Source organism: Triturus cristatus, chromosome 7, assembly GCF_964204655.1.
Source record: "Triturus cristatus chromosome 7, aTriCri1.1, whole genome shotgun sequence".
Classification (NCBI taxonomy): Eukaryota; Metazoa; Chordata; class Amphibia; order Caudata; family Salamandridae; genus Triturus; species Triturus cristatus.
The window spans coordinates 382,692,658-382,712,091 of NC_140590.1; the positions used below are offsets into that span (position 1 = coordinate 382,692,658).

General features: G+C 46.4%; 1 protein-coding gene across 3 annotated transcripts in view; it reads right to left on the minus strand.

Annotated features, from left to right (window-relative positions):
- Positions 1 to 16,812, minus strand: part of ZNF865 (zinc finger protein 865) — a 131,874-nt gene extending 115,062 nt beyond the window's left edge. For all 3 annotated transcript variants that reach the window (XM_085616594.1, XM_085616590.1, XM_085616592.1), the window contains exon 1: positions 16,501 to 16,812. The gene's annotated coding sequence lies outside the window, so the exon portion shown is untranslated. The remainder of the gene's footprint in view (positions 1 to 16,500) is intronic.
- Positions 16,813 to 19,434: the final 2,622 nt, after the last annotated feature.

The following is a 19,434-nucleotide window of genomic DNA, read 5'->3' on the forward strand; positions in this document are numbered from 1 at the left end:
AAACGGAAGTTTTTAGTGGACAACCACACCCGGTCCCCTTTTTGATACTGTGGGCCATCCACCCTATGTTTATCAGCCCAGTTCTTATATCTTATCTTGGACTTCACCAAGAGTTTCTTTACTCGTGAGTGTCCTTGACGCAATTCCGTCATGTGGGCTTGTATCGAAGGCTGATTTATGACCCTTCCTGGCATGACAATCGGCAAAATCCTAGCATCATACCCATAGTTGGCTACAAAGGGCGAGACACCAATGGAACTGTGGGAGGAGTTATTATACGCCAACTCTGCCATCCATAACATTGACACCCATGAGTCTTGCGCGCTTTCAGCATAACATCTTAGATATTTCTTTACTGTTTGGTTTAACCTTTCGGTTTGTCCGTCTGTCTGTGGGTGGAAACTCGAGGACAGCGCTGAATCGATATGCAGCGACTTACACCACCCTTTCCAGAAACGTGCAACGAACTGGGGGCCTCTGTCGGATACGATAACCAGCGGGATTCCATGCAGTTTCACTATGTTTTGCAACAGCAATTGTGCGGTTTGACCCGCTGTAGGCAGTGTCTTGCAAGGAATAAAGTGGCCCATCTTTGTGAGACTGTCAATAACCACCAGGATGGCGGAATGCCCTTGATCCACCGGAAGCCCTGTGATAAAATCCAGGCTGATGTTCTGCCATGGTGCTTGGGGTGTTGGTAAGGGGACCAATTTGCCCCTGCGAGTGGTTGTGTCTGTTTTTCCCCTGGCGCAGTCTTCACACCTCGACACCCACTTCTTAACGTCCGTAACGAGGGTTTTCCACCAGAAATATCTTTGCACCAGTAAAGTGGTTTTACGTATACCCGGGTGTCCTGCTAAAGGAGAGTCGTGGCACCATTCAAAGGCTCGTCTTTTAAGGGCTTGTGTAGGCAGAAACAATTTACTGTTCTGAAAAGGCAGACCCCCCTGGATCTTGCGTTCCGGGTCTTTTTCCGCCCAACTGCTCCAAGCCTCCTGACTCCGGTTGTTCCTTATGCTGTCTAGATATTCTTCTGCGTGTATTGCACAGATTACCTTGGAAGGAGGTATGATGGCCTCTTCGGTTTCCTCCTCGGTACCCTCCCCATACGTCACTCTAGACAGAGAGTCGGCCTTCCGGTTATCTGCTCCTGGACGGAAGGTGATAACGAAATTATACTCTTTGAAGAAGAGCATCCACCTCATTTGTCTTGGTGATAGCCGCCTAGCTGTTCTCAGATACTGTAGATTCCTATGATCGGAATACACAGTCACTGGAAATCTGGCCCCCCATAAATACGGTCGCCATTCCTGAAAAGCCTTTTTGATACAGAGGAGCTCTTTTTCTGCAATGTTATGGTTCCTTTCCTGAGCAGACGAGTAATCGGGATGGCCCTTTGTGAAAAACCTTGAATAAACCTCCTGTAGTAATTAGAAAACCCCAGGAAGCATTGTACGTCTCTCACGTTTGTGGGGACCGGCCACTCCTGTACTGCAAGTACTTTTCGCTCTGACATTCTCATCCCATCCGGACGGAGTATCACTCCCAAGAATTCCACTTCCGTCACCCCAAACTCGCATTTACTTATTTTGCAAAATAAACTGTGCTTTCGTAACTCTCTCAACACCTGTATCACATGTTCGTGGTGACGGTCTACAGACTCAGAATAAATCAAAATGTCGTCTATATAAACGGTTCTATCCACGAACTCCTTAAGCACATCATTCAAGAAGTACTGGAATGCCGCCGGGGCGTTGCACAACCCGAACGGCATTACCAGATACTCAAAAAGACCATAGCGGGTTTTAAAGGCCGTCTTCCACTCATCCCCTTTTCGAATGCGCACCAGATGGTACGCTCCTCGAAGATCCAACCTTGTGTAAATTCTAGCTTCCCTTACTTGATCCAAAAGGACCGGGATAAGCGGTAGTGGATATCGATTACGTACTGTGTTTTTGTTGAGCATGCGATAGTCACAGCATGCTCTTAAATCCCCATTGGCCTTCTCTATAAAAAACAACGGAGAGGCCGCTGGTGAACGGGAAGGGCGAATGAACCCTATTTCCAAAAAATGATCTAAATACTCTCGCAGATGTTTAGTCTCTGGTTCAGAGAGCGCATAGACTCTGCACGTATGAATCGCAGCTCCTTCCACCAGATCTATTTGGCAGTCATACGGACGGTGTGGAGGAAGCTCCTCTGCCTGTTCCTTGCTAAACACATCTGCAAAAGACCTATACTCTTTTGGTAGTATAACGTCCTTTTCGGCTGCTGTGGCTGCTACCCACGTGTTTGCCAACACGGTGGCCCCTGAACTCCCCCCTAGTATCATATGCTCTTGACATTCCTCAGATAAAAACTGAACGGTTCGGCCTCTCCAATCTATGGTGGGATTGTGAAGGCTGAACCATGGCATCCTTAAGATTACCTCGTACTGCGGTGCATCTATGATATTTAACGCCAATGAGTCTATGTGGCGCATATCGCCTGCTCTACACATTAATCTTAATGTCTCGGTTTGTTCTAGGTGCAGTCCCGGGGTGAGAGGTTTGCCATCAACCGCTAAAACCTCTTTGGGAATGTCACGGGCGGTTTTTCCTATCGCTAATTTTTCCACCAGTCCTCGATGAATAAAATTACCGGTAGCCCCTGAATCCAACATAGCGTTGATTTGAAATGTTTGCCTGCTGGTTTCTAACCACATGATTATTTCTAAATGTCTTTCAGTATCACCCTGTTGATGGGTGGCCAAGGATGGGATCGTCCACCTGGGAACCTCGACTTCCTCCGAGGCTTCACCCCCCTTTCCTGGACATTCCACTCCCGCCACAGTGGCTATAGCCTTTTGATTCCTGTAATTTCCCCCTGGTCTCTTGGGACGAGCGGGACACTCACGGACGTAGTGCCCCTTCTTCCCGCAGTACATACACAAGCCTTGTTTTCGTCTGCTCTCTCTTTCGTTCCTTGACAATGGGGTACGGACCGCTCCCACTTCCATGGGTTCAGATGCCGCCTCACTGCCTGTGGCTTCCTTTTTTACTCTCTCTACCCGGAACCTATCACCTCCCCGGTCTGTGATCCGACCGTCCAAACGTAAGGCCAAACTGATGAGAGCGTCGCAGGTTCGGGGCTGAGGATCTATACGAGCTATAACGTCCTTTAACTCGTTGCATAATCCCTGATAGAAAAGAGACATTTGCTTCTCTTCCGGCCATGCCGCTTCCGCTACCAACCGATTAAAGGTGGTTAAATACGTCACTAACTCTGTTCTCCCTTGTTTTAATTCTAGGAACTCTCTATCTGCGCTGAACGTGGTAGTTCTCCTGTCAAAAACCCCCTCCAACGCTGCTCGGAAATCGTCCCAATCTGATAAGACCGGATCGTTATGACGTACTAAAGGCACCGCCCAATTGGCTGTGTCGCCAGCCAAGTAGGAGATAGCAAACGCCACCCTAGAATGGTTTGTAGGGAATGAAGACGGCCTACAGGAGAAGTGCATCAATATCTGAGTGAGGAACACCTGTATCTTATGGGGGTCTCCTGAATATCTCTCCGGATTAGCTAAAGGAATGGAAGGAGCTACATTAACCTGTATGGGAGGCGTACCTGATCCTACATCAAAGGGGTTCCTTGACAGCCTATCCACCTTGTCCCGTAAATCCGCAGTTTCGGCCCTAGAGGCCGCGAACTCCCGCTGTACTGCGGCAAGTGCAGCTAAGACCTCTTCCATATCGCGTCTCTACCCACCCCCCGAACCAGGAGGAGTCTCAATACGTGGGTGCGTAATTCTGTTGTGAATCAGTCCCTGGTCCGATACTCCTCAGGATTCGGGCGACGCTATATGGGCTCCATCTCTCGACGTCACCAACTTCCTGCACGAAAGGCACGGAAGACTGGAGCAATCAAGCGAGGGAAGGGAAGGATGGGAACAGCGGGGAGTAGAACCTGTAAAGAAAGTTAATATACAAACACAAATAAAAATACAGTGCAATACCACTACTCTCAGTAGGTCTCACTAATAATCATCAATACTCTTGAACTGAGCATCCTAGTTTCACTTACACACGCACACCACAACTCGGTTGCGTAACCAGACACCACATGACCACTCTCAGACCATCACTAGACGTCTTGGGTCGTTGTGTCCCTTAACATTGCTTTGAATGAGAGGCTCTGTTAGTAAACTGAGAGATATCAGAACACCTTAAATATCACGTTTATAGCGTACACCCCTTAATGTCGGGAGGCACACTTAACAGAACATAATAATGGTAGGTCGTCGCAAGACCCTTTAAGTGGCTGTCGGAAGTTCCTTTCCGCGCTAGTCTGTTAGCGATAGGTCTAAATGACACCCCGCCTGATTTATAGACTTGTCCTATACTTGTGCGCGGTCAATCGTAACTTTCCAGAGTTGTATGGACTCTGTCTCCAGACCTTTCCAGAGGTCTATGTGTTCCTCGAACTGAGAACCAGTTTAGTTTGTGCCAGCAATAGCGTGTATCGGGATCCGTACACACACACACCCCCAGGGATCAGCGCATAATCCCCTGATACTTGCGGTTTCTTTCACGCTGCCATCGCGTGTCTTCCTGACTCCGTCTGCTGCGCCCTTGAGGTGTCGTAGCGGTTCGGAAATGCCTCCGGTCCTGTCTTGAGGCGAATACTCGACAAGTAACGTCGACCCAGCAAAACTCAGAATCTCCGCCTGACTCAGATGCCGAAATCCTCGGCCGAAACAAACTCAATCCCCGCGGCTTTTAATTCAACAGCGGGAAAACCACAGGTACGAGCCTCCGCTCGTCGGTTTCACGTTCTTCGTCAATTACGCACAACGCAGTGCGTGTGTCCTGGGCGTTTTATGCCCTTTGGCTCCTCCCCTTCATGTGCAGGGGTTTCTTGGAGTGGTAGTTCTTGTAGGCGCATGGGGTCCAGATCCTGACAGTGACTGTCTGGCGTGTGATTGGCTGGTGTGCCTGGCTCCAGGAGTCAGGGTGGGTCTGCCCCAGTGGTGGGTGGAGAGCTCTGCAGGTTGATGAGTGGGAGGAGTACACCTAGGACCTGAATAGGGCTGGGCTTTCCCCACACAATGCTGGCTCCGCCCCCTGTGGTGCGACTGATAACCCTGGCCTGTTCTGAGAATAGAGCTGGGCTTTCCCCACACAATGCTGGCTCCGCCCCCTGTGGTGCGGCTGATGACCCTGGCCTGCTCTGTGAATAGGGAGAGGGGCTGAGCAAAACAAAGTGCTCAGGAACCAGTTGCATCTGGTTCGCCCCTTCCCTGCACCTTTGGAGACAAAGGATTCTGTGTATAAAAGAGGGGCTGTGACCCCATGAAAATGTTCTTGTTCTTGTGCTTAACTTGATACAACCAGGGGCGTGCTGCTGCTGGGGCCCAGGGGAAGGCTTGCCTCCCTGGGCCCTGCCCAGCCCCTGGATGCCTGATGGACTTTGTGGGACCTTTTGTTTCTGTTCCTGGATCTATCAATGACTTTGTGCTGGTCCTCCACATAGCGCCTGGAGAGCGCTTTATTCTAATTTCCTCCAGAGAGAGGAGATCCTGATTGAACCACGAAGAAACTCTGCCTGACTAGAAGGACCTGGAAGAAGCTGAAGGAGGAGTAACTTTCCCTGACCTGGGGGATTGGCCTGCAGTGGGTGCCTTGCTGAGAAAGGAGAGGAAAAGACTGAAAGAGACTTTGCACTTTGTTTTCAACAATCTCCAAGGGCTTGGAAGAGAGCTTGCCCCCTGAACTGAGTCCCAGGACCATTGGACTCATCTGCCTTCCAAAGCTGAGTTGCCTGGACAATTCTTGCTTGTTTACCGCTGGATTTGGCCCCAGTACGACTCGTACCCCATCCGCCGCGAAGCCGTGTCTTTGCCGCCCGGCACCGTGTGTCTACGCTGATCCAAAAGCGTTAGTACGCGCCGTATCCCTCCCGGCCGCATCGCACCTAACCTTCCCCGCCGATTCGAGTCGTACAGCCCTGGCTGCCAAACCCTGTACGCTGAAAACAAGCTTTGTTGTCCCGCAGGTACGGTCCGTACGCTGCTAACGTACTGCACTGTGCCGTGCTCCAAGAGCCAAGACGCCGCATCGCACCGATCCTCCCCGTACGCTGTACGGCACCGAGAAGTGTCGCCGCCTATCTGCACCGAAGGTACGGCTCGAACGCCGAACGCCACGGACTCTGCAAGCCGATCCGGGCCATCCGCAACGTATCCCTGAAGGTCCAGTATCAAAGCCGCGTCCCGAGGCCGCGACCCGACCAGCATCAGAATACTCTGTCGAGCTACGACCCGGACTCATCGACTTGTCCCGCACTGTCCGTCGCGGACCCCACGAACCTAAGGTACTTTGTTCTGTTCGCACCGCAGCGTGCACGCTACGGACCCCGGAGTCCGCAACGATTGTTTGACTCGTACTTTCCTTGTTTTTAATGCCAACGAGTCGCACATCCAGGTACGAACCGTACAGAGCCTGAAAAGAAGCGTTATTGACTAAAAGAAGCCTATTTTTGTATTTTAAGGTTTTCGACAAGAACATTGAACTTTGAAATAATACTGTGGTCATTTCTAAACGTTATTCTGGTCTTGTGCTAAGCCTTATATAAAGAAACCTATTTTTGATATAACCTTGACTGGTGTCCATTTGTGGTGTGTCATTGTATTACTGTATGTGTTCACAAATGCTTAACCTATGACACCCTGAGAATAGTCTTGACTGCTTGCGCCACACTACCTAAAGGGTGAGCAGGGGTTATTTGAAAGGGTGATCCCCTTACTCTGACTTAGAATTGAGAGTCCCTGCTTGTCGCAAGTGCATACCTGTGCCAACTAGAGACCCCCATTTCTAACATTGGTGGTCAGCGGTGAGGATTTGAATTTGCATTTGTGATTCATGTACAGTGATTGAGTGAACACCACGTAGTGAGTTCAGACCGATAACGCAGCCACACAGTATTGCTCTTTGTTTTTGCTGAAGAATCTCCACTTTAAGAAACCATGCCTAGCTCAGTCAATGGAGGCAGGACGGCCTCTATATTCTCTGGGGTTGATGACATAGATTGGGAGGAGAAGGCACTGATGAGGTGCACAAGTGAAGTCTTGAAAGGATACCTCTCCAAGTATAGAGTTAACCAAACTGGATTGAAAAACAAGGAGCAGTATACAAAGGCGCTGAGGGCCTGGTACGAATCCAAGTTCCCAGAGAATGTGCTGGAGGTGATACCCCCAGAAGGTGCTTCTGAGCCTGGCAGAGGCCTGTCGCCAGAGGAGATGGCCGACAGGATTGCTGCAAGAGCACATGAAGTGGAGATGGCAAAGCTTCAAATGGAAAGGGATTATTGTTCTAAATTTGTTTTTAAGTGTAATTTCTGTGTAAATGTGTTTCTGGATTCACCAGTAAGGGTGGGATCCAGTGGTGGCAGCAGATGTGTGTCCAGTGCATGTATTCCCATTCCCAGTTCCCGGGGTAATGGTACCTGTGTCATGTGGTGGTCAGGTTGAGAAATCAGGGGCGGTAGAAACTGTCTTACCAGTCTTTGGAGGGGTGGGGATGAATGTCTAATGCGCTGAATGAATGTGAACGCCCCATTCCCAGTTCCCAGAGTAATGGTACCTGTGTCACGTGATGGTCAGGTTGAGAAATCAGGGGCGGTAGAAACTGTCTTACTAGTCTGGGCGGGGTGTGTGTGTGGATGAATGGTGTGAGTTCTCTGAAATAAGGAGCTTGCTGAATACTTGGGTGTGAGTTCTCTGAAATAAGGAGCTTGCTGGTTGATTGGGTGTGAGTTCTCTAGGATAGGGAGCTCGCATTGGGGAGTGATTCCAAAAGGAGTGGCTGAGGTGTCTTCCAGCCCAGCTTGGTGGAAGAGGTTCAGAGTAGCCCAGCTAGGTCTCGGTGAAGGGGCTCACGTCCTGTCTCTGCGGAGAAGGAGTGGGTGGGACTGCGTGTCTCCAGGTGCCCGAAACCCAGTCAAAGGGCCTGGATGGTTTCTTTAGGGAACATCAGGTCGGGGCCTAGGCTGTACCAATAGGTCATTTGAGGAGGATCTCCCAGTGTCTAGAGGACGTGGAGTGTCTGTAATCAGAGCTCCAGTAGTCCTGGTGTCTGGTCGTACCGCTCCAGTTGGGAGGGTGCAGAAGTCCAGAGGGAGGGGTGAGAGGGGAAGGGATTCCCCAGTGGGAACCAGTAGGTCAGGGACCAGCCGGGATGGCTGAGTCGTCACTGAGTGACCGTGGTGTCACCACTTCTGTCTTGGGGGGTCTGCACGCACTGTCAGATGGACAGGAGGTAGTGAGAACAGCGCCAGGCAGACTGTCACACGACCCATTAGTTATGTGTCACCTTCGTCAAGTCCTGGTTCGCCAGGCATCTGACCAAAGGGTACGTTCCTCGGTTGGGCAGCCAGTAGTCGGTGTTTCCGGATCTGGACGTAAGGGCAGCTGTAGTCCTGAGGGCAGGGGAGGCTCATCTTGGGTGAAGAGACCCTGCTCTACAGTGGAAGGGGGTGCAGAGGGAGGGAGTCCTCGCCTCTGACCCCTTGGATCCCAGGTGGTAGACCAGTTGGTGGAGAGAGGTCCTGAACTGGTGGGAGAGTTGTGTTCTTGTGGGTGCTTCCCTGGGAGGGTGCGGAACCCCAGAAGTAGAGGTAGGGTGGGGCATTCTTGCCCGTGACCTCTGGTCAACCTGAGGGTGCGGACCCTAGGTTGAATGATCAGTGGTAGTTGGGAACTACACTGAGAGGGAGAGTGGAGAATGGCTTGTATGCCAGGGCTTACTACCCCCCACTCTGGGTTTGGCAAGGACTAGTGGTATCTGGGTGGCCTAGGGCCTGGTCCTGGCCATGGACAACTAGGTAGTACCAGTGGGGTAGCCTAGTTGGGCCTGAGTTTTTTCGGTTGTTTTTTCAGATGGAACCACGTTGATTGAGAATGGCGTAGAACCGGAGAGTGTCCCTGCAGTGCGGGCCTGCGTCCGTGTTCTATCGCCCCAAGCAGGGAAGTCCATCACGGTGGTGATTGGTCTGCCCTGCGTTTTGGCTGGAAGGGGGTTGTGTTGGACTTGGCCCTTCTGGCAAGTTCACCCCTAGAACTTTTTGCAGTATCCTAGCCTTTTTCCTGTGTTGTACTAGTGGTTTTAGGCCTCGGGGCGCTTTCACACTGTGTCCCAGTGGAAAGCGCGTGCGCTCTGTGTGGTTGAATGAGACTGACCTGCCCTCCCATAGGAATGCATGGGGGATCTGAGTGACCGTGCTAGTTCCTGATGCGTGGGGAGTGCAGGGTCGAGTTTGATATGAGCAAACTCGTGAGAGTGAATGCTGTGCAATGATGTGTGCGGCGTTACTGTAGCTAGTATAGAAGCGCCACTTCTAGACACTGGCATAAATGTGCAGTGACTGTCTGGCGTGTGATTGGCTGGTGTGCCTGGCTCCAGGAGTCAGGGTGGGTCTGCCCCAGTGGTGGGTGGAGAGCTCTGCAGGTTGATGAGTGGGAGGAGTACACCTAGGACCTGAATAGGGCTGGGCTTTCCCCACACAATGCTGGCTCCGCCCCCTGTGGTGCGACTGATGACCCTGGCCTGTTCTGAGAATAGGGCTGGGCTTTCCCCCACACAATGCTGGCTCCGCCCCCTGTGGTGCGGCTGATGACCCTGACCTGCTCTGTGAATAGGGAGAGGGGCTGAGCAAAACAAAGTGCTCAGGAACCAGTTGCATCTGGTTCGCCCCTTCCCTGCACCTTTGGAGACAAAGGATTCTGTGTATAAAAGAGGGGCTGTGACCCCATGAAAATGTTCTTGTTCTTGTGCTTAACTTGATACAACCAGGGGCGTGCTGCTGCTGGGGCCCAGGGGAAGGCTTGCCTCCCTGGGCCCTGCCCAGCCCCTGGATGCCTGATGAACTTTGTGGGACCTTTTGTTTCTGTTCCTGGATCTATCAATGACTTTGTGCTGGTCCTCCACATAGCGCCTGGAGAGCGCTTTATTCTAATTTCCTCCAGAGAGAGGAGATCCTGATTGAACCACGAAGAAACTCTGCCTGACTAGAAGGACCTGGAAGAAGCTGAAGGAGGAGTAACTTTCCCTGACCTGGGGGATTGGCCTGCAGTGGGTGCCTTGCTGAGAAAGGAGAGGAAATGACGGAAAGAGACTTTGCACTTTGTTTTCAACAATCTCCAAGGGCTTGGAAGAGAGCTTGCCCCCTGAACTGAGTCCCAGGACCATTGGACTTATCTGCCTTCCAAAGCTGAGTTGCCTGGACAATTCTCGCTTGTTTCCCGCTGGATTTGGCCCCAGTACGACTCGTACCCCATCCGCCGCGAAGCCGTGTCTTTGCCGCCCGGCACCGTGTGTCTACGCTGATCCAAAAGCGTTAGTACGCGCCGTATCCCTCCCGGCCGCATCGCACCTAACCTTCCCCGCCGATTCGAGTCGTACAGCCCTGGCTGCCAAACCCTGTACGCTGAAAACAAGCTTTGTTGTCCCGCAGGTACGGTCCGTACGCTGCTAACGTACTGCACAGTGCCGTGCTCCAAGAGCCGTGACGTCGCATCGCACCGATCCTCCCCGTACGCTGTACGGCGCCGAGAAGTGTCGCCGCCTATCCGCACCGAAGGTACGGCTCGAACGCTGAACGCCACGGACTCTGCAAGCCGATCCGGGCCATCCGCAACGTATCCCTGAAGGTCCCGTATCAAAGCCGCGTCCCGATGCCGCGACCTGACCAGCATCTGAATACGCTGCCGAGCTACGACCCGGACTCATCGACTTGTCCCGCACTGTCCGTCGCGGACCCCACGAACTAAAGGTACTTTGTTCTGTTCGCACCGCAGCGTGCACGCTACGGACCCCAGAGTCCGCAACAACTGTTTGACTCGTACTTTCCTTGTTTTTAATGCCAACGAGTCGCACATCCAGGTACGAACCGTACAGAGCCTGAAAAGAAGCGTAACTGACTAAAAGAAGCCTATTTTTGTATTTTAAGCCTTTCTACAAGAACATTGAACTTTGAAATAATACTGTGGTCATTTCTAAACGTTATTCTGGTCTTGTGCTAAGCCTTATATAAAGAAACCTTATTTTGATATAACCTTGACTGGTGTCCATTTGTGGTGTGTCATTGTATTACTGTATGTGTTCACAAATGCTTAACCTATGACGCCCTGAGAATAGTCTTGACTGCTTGCGCCACACTACCTAAAGGGTGAGCAGGGGTTATTTGAAAGGGTGATCCCCTTACTCTGACTTAGAATTGAGAGTCCCTGCTTGTCACAAGTGCATACCTGTGCCAACTAGAGGCCCCCATTTCTAACACTCACCTTGTGAGGACAGGCGGCCTTATAGGGGCAGGGCCTCGTGCCCAGAAGTACCTAGGAAGCACTTTGGAACCCAACTACCCCCAAACCCCCACTCCCAAAATAACAAGCATTAAAAATGCAATAGGTCTTGCCTTTCATTAAGTTAAAGCCATTTGCTTTGCTATACAATACCATTAGCAAAGCAAATGGCTTTAACTTAATCAAAGGCGAGACCTATTGCATTTTCAATGCTTGTTGTTATTAGTATAGAAAAAAATAAACGTTTTTGTTTAATAAGCTAGTCTCTAAAAGGTTGCTTTTTATGGTATTTACTATATTTGGGCATAGTTAAGAGTTGTTCTCAAGGTTGGGTGAAGTTCAGTCCACAGGCTAGCAGCGCTGGAAAATTTAATGGTTCTTCCTCTGTTTTTTTCATCTGTCCTTGATTGTTAAGTTGCAGAAGGAAATCCAACCATGTTGGTTAGGTACATTTCCCAAATGATTGGCATTTTAATCTATTATGTCGAAAGAAATTATACTCCTCATGATTACCAAAAAAAGAGTGCATTTAAACGGAATACTGATAATCCCCCACAAGTTGGTGGCTAATTTTAAAATGTGTACTATTCTATACAACAAAAATGAATATGATTGCTTTAATCTTACAGACATGCTTCAGATTGGGTTTCTGCAACATTACAGAAAAGCTTTGTTGTCACCCCAAACTCTATAAGGTGAAAGACACTTAAAAAACCAGTAAGATGCAGGTAAGAGTACAAATGCTTATAGTTTATTTCTAGCAGTATTACAGAAGGTGTGCTATATGTATTTACTGATCATTAAAACAATTCTGAAGCATGGTAATCATTACCTCACATCAGTGTACTTAAAATCAATCACATCACATCACAGTACAAAATATCTTTCCCGAGCAAAGAACAAATAAGTGTTACAGACACATAACATTAGAGCATCAATCTAATAAGATTTCAGTCCAATATATAATCAGAGGGTATTCTTCTTTATTTTTCTTTTGACTCAAAATTTCTCCTCGGGATCATTATACTTAAATTCATAGTAACTGATTGGCATAGATGTTGTAGCCAAATTGTAGCCGGTATGACAAATGAGTCATTTACTCAGGAAGTTACGATGGCGATGGGAGTACTCTCCTTTTCTGATACATAAAATAATCTTTCATCACAAGACGCCCAGATTGGAGCTTTAGTCGTACCAAGATATTTGCATATATATGTACTCTTGACTCATGATGGATACCAGTTGCTTTTAGACCCATACTGTATGGGCCCACATACAGGTATTACCTGAAGTGTGGTGAATTGTCTCTTCCAAAATTGCCCTTGCCCTGAGGAAGTTGCTGGGCCATTAACCCAAGACGAAACACGTGTTGGCTACTGGCTACAATTTGGCTACAACATCTATGCCAATCAGTAACTATGAATTTAAGTATAGTGATCACGAGGAGAAATTTTGAGTCAAAAGAAAAATAAAGAAGAATACCTTCTGATTATAAATTGGACTGAAATCTTATTAGATTGATGCTCTAATGTTATGTGTCTGTAACACTTATTTGTTCTTTGCTCGGGAAAGATATTTTGTTCAACGTTTATCCTCTGAGTACTTGCAGTAACGGAGGACTTTGGGGACGTAGGTGGTCGTTCCTTTTCTGTTCCCTGGAGCACTTTTTCGATATTTGTCTGAATATTTATTGGATTATTGGTTTTGCGCAAGAGTTATACCCAGCCACCCTTCGAAGTTACACATCACAGTACAGTATGTGTGGCTCCAATATATATATAAGGATTTCCATGACCATATCGTGAGTGCAGACTCCTTTCTTCTTTTGGAGGGGAAATTTGCTTGATGTATAGCAGCGTGGTCCGGCCGCAAGTCTGCATCACCAGCAAGTGCTCCATTACTGCCTTTGAGGACCGCTTTTGGAGGAGAGTTGTGAAGCGACACATGGCAGAGGAGCCGCCGTGAATCACAGCGGCTTGGATCTGTACAGCCTGAATTTTACCGTCGCTGTGTAACAGAACGATAATTTTATAAGTATTTTTATGTGGCTGCTCACCGCAATTGATCTGATGGCCCACTGGAGCTAAAAAACTATTTGACACTACAAAAACCATCATGCATTTCAACCCAAGAGAGTAAGGGGGCGGAAATTATATAAATATGGAATAGAAATTTGGTGTCAGTTAAGCAAGAATGCCGTTACCTGTGAACAAGTTCGGATAAGACCGAAACGCGTTGGGGAAATTACAGCCGGTGTCTTGATTTGAATAAAAGGATTTCCATGGCCATATCTTACGTGCAGACTCCTTTCTTCTTTTGGAGGGGAAAGCTCTGCTTGATATATATATATATATATATGAAAATTTAAAGTACTCAAAAACTAATTTTATATAGAAACTGCTCTGTTCAGACCAAGATCCTAGTTACGAGCTTGCCATACAAAGCAACAAATAAAAAAAAATTACAAAGCTGGAACACTTTTTTTAAAACTAAATTTGCCAACTTCAAAACTAAGAAAGTGTATTAAATACTACTTTCTATTGAACTGAACACGTGTTTTCTATCATGTCAACTTCAGTTACAGGGTTGAGGTTATGACTAGTCAAAAGAGTAAATGCCATAGGCCTTCATCGTGGCAATCAACATTATAAGTATGTAAAAACAGCACTTTGTCCAAGTATTCTGAGCTGGAAATAGCAAGGCTGGTTTCAATAGTCCAGGAAGTACTTTAAAAAAAAAATCTTTATCCAGGTTGCCCACTAAACTACTTTCGGCACAAACACACTGCACTTGCAAGTAAATACCTGCCAATTTATGCTGATTATTTCAAGACATCCTAACATTAGAAACATATATGGTATTTAGAGTCAACAAACTACTGGTGGGTAGCAGAAAGGGGCAAAACATTATTCATGGTAATATCGGGTACTATGGCAAGCAGATTAATATGTTCACACAAGTTTAACTATGAAACTACACCCACATGTAAAAGTGTTGTGGTAAAATCTAAAAGAATGTTTTATAGCGAAAATTTAACAATTCTTTCACCAGTAAATTTTATTAAGTGGATTCTATTTTAGATCAACGTGGAACAAAAGCATCTTACATGCCGTTACAACAAAAACAAATTATGGGCTGCAGGAGTCAGGTGGGATTAGAAATGCTGACTAAACAAATTGATTATGCTTCCCCAATATTTTAGATCTCGAATATAGTGAAACCAAGCAACATCCAATTGAAGTAATCTGGTCATTAGAACTAAAAACTAGCCTGAGTTCCACAAACAAGTTAGCAAAGGACTTACTGAAGACTCTTAAATATCGCAATTAAGTTTAAACACAAAGAACGTGTCACACATGAAGCAAGAGGGATCAACGAAGTATTAACTTACCAAAGCCATAGGCTATATTTTATCGCCACCACAGCTACATATGATTCCTTACATTTCACTAAATCAGTTCAATTTGAATTGTCCATTCAGCTGAACCCAGCAATAGATAAGATCATTTTTTTATTGCAATTACTTAAAATCATTGCATTCGTATTAGGTTAAAATCAAGTGTAAAGTGCATAGTTTGCAACATTACTGTCCAGCTATTCTTAAGTTAAACATTTGTAAACAATTTTATCAGCTTTGAAGGGATGAAGAGTAAAACGGTGACACAGCTTCGTGCCTTATAGTTCTATATATTTATCCAAGTCCAAAGTGGATTTTACAGCCGTCATGAATTTCATGCAGCATACAGTCAGTTGCACTGAGTCGCCTTTCATACACTCTACCAAAGCTTCTTGACATGTCTGCACGTTTAAAATACGTCAAACAGGGCGAAGCCAGTAAATTCTCAAGGTGCACAGTTTCTCACAGATACACACTATATGAATTATTGTTTCCTCTTCTCCCCCACATAGTCGGCACTGTGTGGCTATGTCTTCCTTATACCCTTGGCCATACTTATAAGCCAGTAGTGGAATTAATCCGAACCGTAGTCTCATTAGTTGGCGCTTCATTATTGGCTTTAAGGGAGAAGACAGGTAGTATGGCAGGCCCCCACTGTTTTAAATGTTTGACGCCCAACTACCATGACTCAGATTTTTCAGGGTTAGTGCGTCAATGTCGGCCGACATTAACTATGCTTGTTTGATTATTAGTTTTTCTGCTGCAGTTGTAGGTATGGGGGCAGACCATATTTCGCGAGCTTCCAGTACTTCTATGCAGTGTGTTAAATATTTGTGCCAAGTTGACCCCAGGTTGCTTATCATTAACCAGATGTACTTCTTTAGCGTGTGGTCCCGGGTTTGTATGGCTTTCAGGCAATAGGCTATGAACCTAGATTTTAATAGCCACTTTTGAGATGTCATGTTAAATTCGGTACGGATTTGCACAGGGGAGGTAGAAGTCGGTAGAAAAAATGCTCTGCAGAAGTAAGCTGACTGAGCTCTGTCCAACCATGTTGACATTGTCTTTAAAGAAAATCATGCCATAGGCCACTGATGGTAAAAATGTTGCCCCCACTACTCGAATTAGGGGAGTAACCCAACAAATTATCCTCACGCAAGACTGCCATAACAACACAATGTTTTCCTTTGGGGAAAAGGAGTCCTGTTGGCAATCCATGCAGTGAAAAATGCCCCAGGAGAACAACCATATTCCCAATTAACTTTCAGCTGCTGTTTGAACACCTCACTCTTCCGTGTGGCTCTACAGGTTTAAGAGATTCCAATGGCTCGTACTCACCGCATACGGCTAACACAACGGCAAGGAACATATATTGACACATTCATAGCATAGGGAGACCGAAAGGAAAAGTCGACCAAGAATAATTAATATGATCACCCACTTTTGCTAGGCACCCCGAGAAACAAAACAATTTTTCTTCGAAACAGATGGTTACTGCGCATTGTTACTTATAAAGCCCAAAGTTCTGTATTGTAAAGACAAATCGGTACTGTGTGTTTACTTTTTCACTAGTAGAGCCTTTAGCACATCATTTTGACAACCAAGCGTTTTTTGTTTTGACATCTAAGAGCATGTGATGTTGTACATCAGCTTTGGAATTGAGATGTCAGTGTATTCTCTGTTCTAGAATGGTGGAACATGGGGTGGAGAACATTCGTGGTTAGACAGTTGAGCATGAACAGTTGGTGGTTGAGGTGATTAAACTTACCTATCTTATCAGCGTTGGCGTTCCTGAGTATTTCTTCTTTGAAGAACACCACATTAATTTGGCGACGATCGGGAGCACCTCAACACCATTCCGAGTTGAATTCCTGGGAAGCAGCTTCATTTGGATGCGGATCCTGCTTCAAGGACGGATTTAAATAAAGCTGGGACATCGCGTTTTGCGACAGCTGCGAGTGACACGTGAGCTGTGGAGTTTCTGCTAAAGGCGTCTTCCTGAGGTGGTATTAGCGCGGAAGATTTGGAAAGTATTGGTGTGGCACGTGAGTGACATCCACGCATGCGCGTCACTCATCGAAAGCGAGGCTTGGCTCTGCTCAATGAGAGTGTTCTCTCAGTCTGACGTCTGCTCATGTGCGTCAGCTGTCAGGAGCGAGGCTTAAATCTGGCAAATAGGAGCAGACGCTGTCCTTCAGTAACGAGGCTTGGATTTCTGATATTGTTGAAGGCTTTCGTGTGCGTTTATTTTATACACACGGATCAAGTTTCAGAGGTCTCCGTGTCTAAAGATAGCATCAGCGTAAGGCAGGCAGAAAGAATAGATACTCAACATGAAGAAAGGTATTTGAAAAAAAAGAGAAGGGAAAATTCATCGGAGAGTACAAGTAAATATTTTTTTAAACAATACCATGCCATTATCAAAGACGATTAGACACGTTGCACATGTCATCATTCTGCCCACGTTTTTAGTCATCAATCCAGGCAATTTGTGCGGAAGTTATGGATATTTGAGTACTGCATAAAATTAGAGTGGGCTAATACACTGTTTCGTTACTTGCTTTCGGTGACTGGCACACCTTTTAAACAAAGTGAAGAAAACTTAAGAGCCAGTTTCTTATCAACTCGTTTAAGTTTAAATTGTTTTTTTGTTTTGTTTTTTGTTCTTCCATCAGTTGCATTTTTGTCATTTTTTGTTTCTAGTGTATCTTTATGTTTTTAGAGAAATTCTTGGGTAAACCAGTTAAAGGGTCCTCAACCAACTAATGTGCAGGTGTTCAAGTTCTGGTACTTGTTTCTTAGCTTGTGTATTTAATGTTTTTTTCTCTACTGCATATTTAGCTTCAACATGCAAAATGTAACGCAACCTCCTTTCTTTCTAACGAGCCCAGGAGAACCAAATGTAAAATGGCAGAAGTGGAAGAAAATATTTGTGAACTATGCAAGGGTATGTGGGACGAATTTAATTGCAGAGCGTAAACATTCTTTGCTATTGCATTGTCTGGGTGGTGAGGTACAAGAAGTGTTAGAGCATTTACCGGACCTAAGTGCTGCTGAACAAAGAAATCTGAATGAATACGAGATATGCATGTTACAATTGGATCGCCACTATTTACCAAGATTGAGCACGATAATGGAAAGGTACCATTTCGGGTTAAGGGAACAGAAGAAAGATGAATCAGTTGAAGACTTTGTTTCAGCGCTTAGAAAACTTGCGTCTTCTTGCAAATTTGGTCCAGCAGTAGAGGAGAGAATCAGGGATCAATTTGTGCTAAAGTGTGCACATGATAACATCAGAAAGGAGCTCTGGTTGAAGGATGAACTTCCACTGGAAGAAGTCATTGCTATTGCCAAACAAGTGGAGCACATGATGAAATGCGTTGATGAGCTCAGTGGTGAGAAGAGCAAATTGACCACTACTGAAACTAAGGTAGAAGAGGTTGTATGCCAGGTACAGAAGAGAGAGATAGAAAAAAAGGATAAGAGTATCTCTGTTTCTAACAATGTTGCCAGCTCATCTATAAGTGGCAAGGCCATTTGTTTTAGATGTGGTCGTTTTGGGCATCTTGCAAATTCGTCCTTTTGTCCTGGCCTAAGGACATTTTGCAACACTTGTGGGCGCAGGGGCCACTTTGCAAGATGTTGCAAAAGCAAGACTAGTAGAGATAACCGTGCTGTCACAAAAAGTCAACCTGAGGTTAAAGTGGTCACTTTCCAGGTAGAGGTAAGGAAGGGTGACCATCCTTCACATATGGTTAACATTGATGGTGTGACACTGGATTTCAAGTTTGACTCTTGCTCACATTTAACCATGATTGGTGAGGATGTGTTTTTAAAGCATTTTGGGAACAATGTTAAACTTCTTACAAATGATCTGTCTCCTGTAGGGTATGGTGGGTTGCCCATAAGGATGTCTGGATATTTTGTAGCCTCTATAGAACTCTGCGGAAGAGCTATTGCAGGGAAAGTATATGTAGCTAAGCATGGTGATTCTCTTATGGGTTGGCCTCACCAACGTCTACTTGGAGTGCGTTTGAATCCCAATGCCTCCCCACAGGTTCAGGTACAAGCAGTGGAAGATTCTTCTATTACATTTGTGGAACAGTTTCCAGACATATTTAGGGACTCCTTAGGGTGTCTTAAGGGGTATAAACACCATATCAAAGTCAGAGATGGGGCTATGCCTGTGGTTGCCAAAGTAAGAAGGATCCCACTAAACGAACAAGCTGGTGTGCAGAGGGAGATAGACAAGTTGGTAGATACGGGTGTAATTGTACCAGTGGAAGCAACGGAATGGTTGTCTCCCATAGTCGTGGCTAAGAAGGCCAAAGGGGAGCTTCGTCTTTGCATTGACTTACGCGCTTTAAACAAAGAAGTCATTGTTGATAAGTTTCCACTTCCTAATATAGACGAAATGGTTATTACTTTGTGTGGTGCGAAGTATTTTTCTACTCTAGATTTGGCTTCCGCCTATCATCAGGTTGAGTTAGATGTTTCTTCTCAGGATCTAAATGCCTTTATAACTCCTATGGGTACATTTACATTTTGTAGGATGCCTTTTGGACTCATCTTGGCGGCTTCGGTATTTCAACGTATCATGTCCCACATTCTTAAAGGTCTTACTGGTGTAAAATGTTACCAAGACTATCTTTTAAGTTTTGGTAACTCAATTCAAGAGCACAATACTTGTGTGTTTGCTATT